Source organism: Piliocolobus tephrosceles, chromosome 21 (assembly GCF_002776525.5).
Source record: "Piliocolobus tephrosceles isolate RC106 chromosome 21, ASM277652v3, whole genome shotgun sequence".
Lineage (NCBI taxonomy): Eukaryota > Metazoa > Chordata > Mammalia > Primates > Cercopithecidae > Piliocolobus > Piliocolobus tephrosceles.
Window position 1 is genome coordinate 32,128,652 of NC_045454.1, and position 8,935 is coordinate 32,137,586.

Below are 8,935 nucleotides of genomic sequence, written 5' to 3' on the forward strand. Positions count from 1 at the left end.
CTTTGTATTTCTACTCTGGCGTCAAAAGTTTTCAGTCTTGGCCGGGCGCGGTGGCACAAGCCTGTAATCCCAGCACTTTGGGAGGCCGAGAGGGGCGGATCACGAGGTCAGGAGATCGAGACCATCCTGGCTAACACGGTGAAACCCCGTCTCTACTAAAAAATACAAAGAACTAGCCGGGCGAGGTGGCGGGCGCCTGTAGTCCCAGCTACTCGGGAGGCTGAGGCAGGAGAATGGCGTAAACCCCGGAGGCGGAGCTTGCAGTGAGTTGAGATCCGGCCACAGCACTCCAGCCTGGGCAACAGAGCGAGACTCCGTCTCAAAAAAAAAGTTTTCAGTCTTCTCCAAAACAACTATCATCCAGATGCACTGCTCTGCCATCTCTCTCTGTTGCAGTGAAGGACACCCCGTCAGTCAGATGCTCACACAGGACACCTTGTCCTCATCCTGACTCCCCTCTTCTCTGCACCCAGAGGCATCAGCAAGTCCCATGGCCTCTGCCTGCAGCACAGATCATGAGCCCAACCCCATCTCTCCATCTCCACCTCCACTGCTTCCCTGGGTCCAGTCATCGCCATCCTCAGCCTCAATCACTGTCACATTCTCCCACCCAGTCTCCCTACTTTGCCCTATTTCTCACATGGCAGCCTCTGACATTTTATATTAAAATTAGACTCTATTATAGCAATGGCTCCATGCATCATCAGACCCATGGTGGCCTTCACCCCTTCCCACATCCTCTCTGGCCATTTTTTCACCGAGTTAGGCCACTCTGACCACTGCCTAATCCTCACACTCACCACTCTCACCGCCCAATAGCCCTGACTTGGTATTCTTAATATTTTGTAAGCATCTATAAGGCTGGGTGTATCTAAAAAGACTTTTTCTACCCTGACATTCTGTAAAGATGACTTGACCTCTGCATACTCCTCTTTGGCAGTACTAAACTTGTCATTGAGTTGGCATTCCTTCTATACCTGTGAATCCAGTGTTTCCACAAGCTGCTTTTTTTTTTTTTTTTTTTTGAGACGGAGTCTTGCTCTGTCACCCAGGCTGGAGTACAGTGGCCGGATCTCAGCTCACTGCAAACTCCGCCTCCCGGGTTCACACCATTCTCCTGCCTCAGCCTCCCGAGTAGCTGGGAATACAGGCACCCACCACCTCGTCCGGCTAGTTTTTTGTATTTTTTTAGTAGAGACGGGGTTTCACTGTGTTAGCCAGGATGGTCTCGATCTCCTGACCTCGTGATCCGCCCGTCTCAGCCTCCCAAAGTGCTGGGATTACAGGCTTGAGCCACCGCGCCTGGCCCACAAGCTGCCTTTTATGTTTTCCACAAAGTTAACTCCTAAGGAACAGACTCACCAATAAGCCGATGAGAGACGGACACACCAGTGTCTTTTCCTGGAGACGGCAGAAGGTGAGGCGTGGACTCAGGTCAGGGAACAGCAGCTCCACCACCATTTTGCCCAGCTTCCCAAGGATCAGCCCAGGGCCCGACCCCTCAGAGGATGGCAGCTGCTCCATGGCACTGCAGCCACCACAGGGCTCTGCCTAGTAACCATGGATTCTGAAGCCATAACAAACCCCAGAGAATGCCCCAACATTCTGCTTGGAACCCAACCAGCAACTGACATCTTGGGTTGGTCAGTTATATGCTTAGTGACAGGGGGATATTTGTAAGTAAAAGATGCTTATCTCTATTACTGTTTAATGATTATTCTTTACCTCTTTTTTGTTATTTTATATTATTATAAAATTAAAATGTAGTAAAATCTGAAGGTGTAAAGTGAATGGCTTTACAGATTTTTTTTTTTTTTTGAGATGGAGTTTTGCTCTGTCCCCCAGGCTGGAGTGCAGTGGCAGGATCTGGACTCACTGCAAGCTCCGCCTCCTGGGTTCACACCATTCTTCTGCCTCAGCCTCCCGAGTAGCTGGGACTACAGGCACCCAACCACCGCGCCTGGCTAATTTTTTGTATTTTTAGTAGAGGCAGGGTATTTTTAGTAGAGACAGGTTTCACAGGTTTTAATAGAGACAGGTGTTAGCCAGGATGGTCTTGATCTCCTGAACTCATGATCCACCTGCCTCGGCCTCCCAAAATGCTGGAATTACAGGCATGAGCCACCACACCTGGCAGCTTTACAGATTTTTAAAACTTTATATCACTTAAAGTATCTGACAAGTCCTATCAATATATAGATCATGTTCATTAATGTTTGGACGAACAGAGGCAAGATGGTGCACTTCCGGGTTCTTCATCCCCCCCCAACTTTTCCCGCCAGCGGGAAAATGCAGCCGGCCCGGGAAGGTGCAGATCAACTGGGCATGCGCCAGGTGACGTCAATCCGAAGAGACCAAGATTTACCTGGTTGCACCTGCGAAACGCCCCCCGACACGCCCGTGCCCCGCCTATTGCCCTCCCACTCCTAGAAAAGCCACTCTTGGCCAGTGAGCCACACAGCCTTCTCACAGCCCCACTCCTGTCGGGATGTCGGGACTGTGGGAACTCTGTCCGAGAGCCCCACGGGGGGACTCTGCCGGCCTCCTTCGCTGGAGGCCGACAGACTTCTCCCCCACACCTTAGGTTACCAAAATAAACTTGCAGTTTTGCTCCTACACTTGCCTACCCGCTGGTTCTTTTATGCCCGCTGGGCTGGTCTTAGAAAAAACAAATCAATTAACACTTAAAATACTCCCTTGTAACTTTTCAGCTAATATTCACCCATCCCAGCTCATGCAGCCTGTTTTGACTTTTATTAACATACGTCAGTTTGTCCAGTTCTCCAACTTCATAGAAGTTAGATAAATCATGTTATGAAGCAAAAGGGGCTTGCTGTCTGATACACTAGAAGCCAGTAATGTGACACTGGGTTTTTGAGAAAAGAAAAGCTTTATACTGCAAGTTCACTCCTAAGGAGTCAGGTGTCAAGCTCAAGTCTGCCTCCCCATTCTGGCTTCAAGGCAGTGTTTGTATTAGAAAAGGTACAGAGGGTGTATTCTGAGATGAGTAGGTTATTGGTGGAGGGAAAGGGGAAGTCTGGAAGGTCCTTGGTCATGAGCAGTTATCTCTATATGCTGACTCATGTTGCATGTGCATATTAGGGGAAAGTAGTATGAAATATGCCATGGAAATTTAGGCTGTAACATCATTAGTTTTTTTTTTTAATTCCTTGGACAATAAATTTAATCCCCCTTGTCCTACGTGCATTCTTCCATCATGAGGAATTAGGGAAAATGTCCACTCTAGCTTCTTCCTTCTGACTAGGGGTGCAGGTCTCAATGTGAGGAATCAAATTGTTTCATATTAAGTTGAAGATATTCTCTAATGTCTGGTTCAACATTGACATTTTGCATCACTAGTGCATTGCTTTTGAAAAACAGTTTTGACGTAACATTGGAAGCGGCATTACCAGATTACCAGATATACAACAGTGAATATTAACAGTAGATAAAGTTCTAATTTTACTATGCCCTGGAGCATAGATCAAATTCTGTGTGGGGGTCAGGGAAAATAAATCTGAGAACCATCTGGTACCTCCTTCTTCTCTAAGAATTTGTGGTAGCCAATAAGTTTGTCTTATTATTTCTAAACGTCTTTTACCTTCAGAAGATGTATTGATGTAAACACAACATGCTGTGTTAGCTATAATAACATCAAACTCCTCTCTGCTCCACCAATATGTGGTCTAAGGATATTCTGTTATCCTGAACTACCCTGCCTTAAAAGTCTAAAATTTGTGTTGGGTAGCTAAGGCTTCAGTTGCCTCATTCCCTAAGTTATCTAGAGTGAGTGACAGATTTCTAACCCTATGTTCAAAAGGGACCACTCCCCACCATGGTGATAGATATCTGCCAAACATAGGCCAAAGTCTGTCTTCTTGGTTTTTGGGTAGGGTTTGTCTAGTCCTGGAAAATAATTCTAAGAAACTGGATCAGTGCTGAGTAACACTGGAAATATAAATAGACACGGGAGTAGCCAGATAACCTAATAGACAAATATCTCTCATGTGCCAGCTGTCAACACATTCCCAAGCCCATGGGTGGTTGATATATTGACAAACAAATGTATGTGCAGGAGATGCACATAAAGTTCCTGACACATTCTGAAAGTTACATATTTGGTTTAATGGTAGCAGAGATAGGTGTATTATAGTTTTCTTTCGAAATGTAATTTCTCTGTCTCAGATTCCCCATTTTTACCAAAGACAAATCATAGTATGATAAATTTGTGTGCAAAATAAGCTTCACATGAAAAGCTCATTTCTTTTATTGCTTCTTCCTTTCTGCTGAATATCGGGTCAGCAATCCTCATGCAGCTTTTTACCATAGAGTCCTGGAAAGTTTTTTTTAGTCCAATGGTATAATCTCTGAAGTTATCAGAGTTGTATTTAAGAGTACCTGTCAAAATCCTTTTCATGAAAAGTAATTTTAATTATAGATGATTGCAATTGCTTTTAGAAAAGAATTCAAAAGAGTAACTCGGATGATAAAAACTTAGAATAAGAATGATGGTTTCCAGCTGCATCCATGTCCCTACAAAGGATGCAAACTCATCCTTTTTTATGGCTGCATAATATTCCATGGTGTATATGTGCCACATTTTCTTAATCCAGTCTGTCACAGATGGACATTTGGGTTGATTCCAAGTCTTTGCTATTGTGAATAGTGCCGCAATAAACATACGTGTGCATGTGTCATTCTTAGCAAACTATCACAAGAACAGAAAACCAAACACTGCATGTTCTTACTCATAGGTGGGAACTGAACAATGACATCACTTGGACTCGGGAAGGGGAACATCACACATCGGGGCCTATCATGGGGAGGGGGGAGGGGGGAGGGATTGCATTGGGAGTTATACCTGATATAAATGACGAATTGATGGGTGCTGACGAGTTGATGGGTACAGCACACCAACATGGCACAAGTATACATATGTAACAAACCTGCACGTTATGCACATGTACCCTAGAACTTAAAGTATTAAAAAAAAAAAAAAACTTAGAATAGCCATGATTAAAATCTGATGAAAGAATTCAATTGGCAAGAAATTTAATTTTTTAATTATATGAAGCATATAGAATTATGACTGATAGCATCACATTAGGACGAGTAGAATTTTGCAAATTGTATGAAATCCTTGGGATACTTAGACTAATAATATATCTATACAGATATAACTTTAGAAAAGATTTAACACAAAGTGTGACCAATATCACATTAGATTTTTATAAATCTTTATAATTTTTGGAAATTTTATATCAATAACATATCCATATATATAAACAAAAGAAGATCAGTGTTATTTATGATTTGATAATGCCCGCCTACCGTTTTCCAAATGTCTTCCTGAAGATGTCAAAGGTTCAAAACACTTAATCAAAAACAGAATCACAGGTCATTTCAAAATAATAGTTATTCATTTAGCTAGAGTGATAACCATAAGACCTCGAAAGCAATACAGAAAGTTCCACCAATATAAAAACCTTAACACTGTTACTGCTCGGTTTTCCCAAGCAACCAGAAAAACCAATAAAGACAACACAGGATTATCTTGATAAAATGTAAAATTTTTACTTTTAGGCCAGTCGTCAAAAAGGTAAAGGAAAACCTCCTATAGTGTGATTGCTTCTTTTTATAGAATGTTCATTTAGATAACTTGGAAGTCAAACCTGATAAAAAGGGTACTTGCATTTCATTACACACAGGAAGAATGTGTCCAGGGTCTTGTGAGAATGTTGCATTATAGAAAAAGGTGAACAAGAAAACTAGTACCTTGAGCAGGGAGACACATGACTCCTAATAACAAAGTGGGAAGTTCCCTGGCTACATGAAACAATTCATATCAAAAAGTCACAAGTACAAAATCATGTTACATTTGAGGAAAATACTGCTTTTAAGATAAACATTACAGTGTTATGCCATAACAGGAGAATTAGAACTAGGGGGAAAATGTTATAGGAGCTGAAGAAAAAGTTGAATGAACTTCAAAGTTGAAGGAAAGAGGTATCATCGCAGCCTAGCAAAAAGATATATCTTTTCAAGGGAAAAAGGAACAGAAGTCAATGATGTGATTTTCAAATCATACATGTATCAAGATACAGGAAAAGTTGAAATTCTGAGACATAAATCTGAGAATTAAAAAAAGAAGCAGATTTCAAAATTAAAAGTTAATGTTTCTTGAAATCTCATTGAGAGCAAATCAATACTTCAAGAAAAGCTTCATTTAATCGAAATTTCAAAATTTTTAGTTTTGTATTAGTGTATTTTTAATATTATACCTAATTTTAAGAAAATCGTATAAACAAATCTATTCAATGTCAAACAGTTTTGACTGCAAAGTAAGATTTCCGTACACATTTATAACATCTTATGATTTTTTTTGTCTTTTCCAAGTTTGTACATCCATTCAGATTTACCTATTATTTCTATCCCCCAAGTTAAAATAGTCCTTAAAAACCTCTTGGCCGGGCGCGGTGGCTCAAGCCTGTAATCCCAGCACTTTGGGAGGCCGAGACGGGCGGATCACGAGGTGAGGAGATCGAGACCCTCCTGGCTAACACGGTGAAACCCCGTCTCTACTAAAAATACAAAAAAAATTAGCCGGGCGAGGTGGTGGGCGCCTGTGGTCCCAGCCACTCGGGAGGCTGAGGCAGGAGAATGGCGTGAACCCAGGAGGCAGAGGTTGCGGTGAGCTGAGATCCGGCCACTGCACTCTAGCCTGGGCGACAGAGCAAGACTCCGTCTCAAAAAAAAAAAAAAAAAAAAAAAAAACCTCTAGACTAGGTAAAGTTACTTTTCCTTAAACAAGACCCATATTCTCACGTCTGCTAGTAACTTTTCTTACCAAAAACATATCCTAATTTTCTTATACATTTTACGTACAGAATTGTTTCTCTTGTATCTAGTTGTTTCAATTCTATATATTAATTAGAATATTAAATTTTTTTTTTTTTTTTTTTTCCTACAGAGTCTCGCTTTGTGTGATCTCGGCTCTGTGCAACTTCCACTTCCGGGATTCAAGCCATTGTCCTGCCTCAGTCTCTTGAGTAGCTGGGATTACGGTTGTGTATCACTGCATCCACCTAATTTTTTTGAGATGTTTATTATTTACTGTTTTAATAACATTGCTGCATATATATGATGGACAGATGATATTCAGGTTATTCTAATGTTTTAAAATATGCTATAAGTAGTATGATACTCTAATATGGTTGTGTAACTTTCCCCCTCAACATGAATTTTTGGGAATTTATCCATATTGATACTTGTAGGCTTAAGTTCATTTAGTAAAAATTTATTACAGTTCATTCATTCATTCATTTGCCTGTTGATGGACATTTAGGCTCTTTGTTTTCTTCTGTCATAAACAACACTAAAATGAATAGCTCATGTCTCCTCCTGCATTTGGTAGGGGTTCCTGCAGAGAATATATCTAGAAGAGGAATTGCTGAATTCAAGAGTAGGTGCAACTTTTATTTTACCAGGAATTTTGAAATTGCTTCCTAAAGTTCTATCAAAAAAAACTTGACATTTTTCTTTAATGTGATAATTCCAGCAAACACCATTTCTATGATTTCAAGTAGCTTATTCATATTATGCATCTTCAGTGACATATATTCAATATCTTGAATAGATTGAATCAAGTACATCAGGGTAGAAAAAACCCTACATGGATATTAATTTTTTGTTGTTGTTGTTAGAACAACTCAGCAAAATAAAATTCCTGTTTATTGTTGGACAACATTGTTTCACACATACATCAAACAGGCCAAAAAAAATAAACAGCAACTTCATAGACAAAAAAGGAAAAAAAAGAAACCTTTTATCTTTGGCCTTTTTAACCATCTCATACAAACCAACTACTTATAGTACAGCTAAGTACATCACAAAAAAGTTACTGGAATGCTCAGAATAAGATTGTTTTTCTGTTGTCGTTTTTGCTTTTTTTACAAGGTTTTTTTTCTCCTTTGAGATTATAATGAACATGGTCACACCACAAGTAAAGTCACAAGTAGGACAGAGAACGCTCCGAAGGCTGGTTTGGTCATCCGAGATCATTAAAAATGGCTGACCCTAACAATATGTACAAAAATATAAAATGTAAATAAAAAATACAAACAAATTTCCTTTCTAAAGTACTTTTAAGAAAAAAAGCAGGGCCTTGGAAGTTTTGGTTCTTTTTTCCTCCCCTGTTGCAAATTCTCATGGTTTGGGTTGGGTGGTGGAGAGCGCGTGTCATCTGCGGGTGGCACTGCCCAGGGTGGGCGGGCGGGCGGGCCTCTCTACTCGAAGGTGACCACGTTTAGATTCTGAGACGGGAAGTGGAGGGTGACTAGGTCACGGCGGCCTTTTTTTTAGTTTAACTTTTCCTTTTTTGCTGTCTAGTCATCCTCGTCGGTCTTCTGCTTCTTGGTATCAACATCGTCATCCTCATCATCTTCAGCTGCCCGCTTGCCCGTAGCTGACTCAGCTTCCTCAGCTTCATCTCCATCCTCTTCCTCACCATCACCTTCTTCTTCCTCCTCCTCTTCCTCCCCACCTTTTTCCTCTTCTTCGTTACCTCATTGTCAGCCTCCTGCTCCCCGTTTTCCTCATTAGCACTCCCGTTAGCAGGGGCGTCTCTTCCATTTTCTGCCTCTTCCACAACTTCCTTCTTCTCCTTTAAGTCCTTGGTGGTGATTTCGGAGCTGCTGTCTACGGCTGCGTCTGACATGGTGGGGCACGCCGGTGATCCGATGCAGGGGATTTAAAAAGAAAGCGATGGCCGGGCACGGTGGCTCAAGCCTGTAATCCCAGCACTTTGGGAGGCCGAGACGGGCGGATCACGAGGTCAGGAGATCGAGACCATCCTGGCTAACATGGTGAAACTCCGTCTCTACTAAAAATAATACAAAAAACTAGCCGGACAAGGTGGCGGCGCCTGTAGTCCCAG

At 41.6% G+C, this 8,935-nt stretch overlaps 1 protein-coding gene and 1 pseudogene across 1 annotated transcript; both read right to left on the reverse strand.

The window, feature by feature from the left end:
• Positions 1-8,935, reverse strand: part of LOC111524827 (zinc finger protein 430-like) — a 137,147-nt gene that overhangs the window by 51,116 nt on the left and 77,096 nt on the right.
• Positions 7,697-8,761, reverse strand: LOC113219916 (annotated as a pseudogene). Its single transcript, XR_003306903.1, has one exon. The product of XR_003306903.1 is annotated as a prothymosin alpha-like (transcript).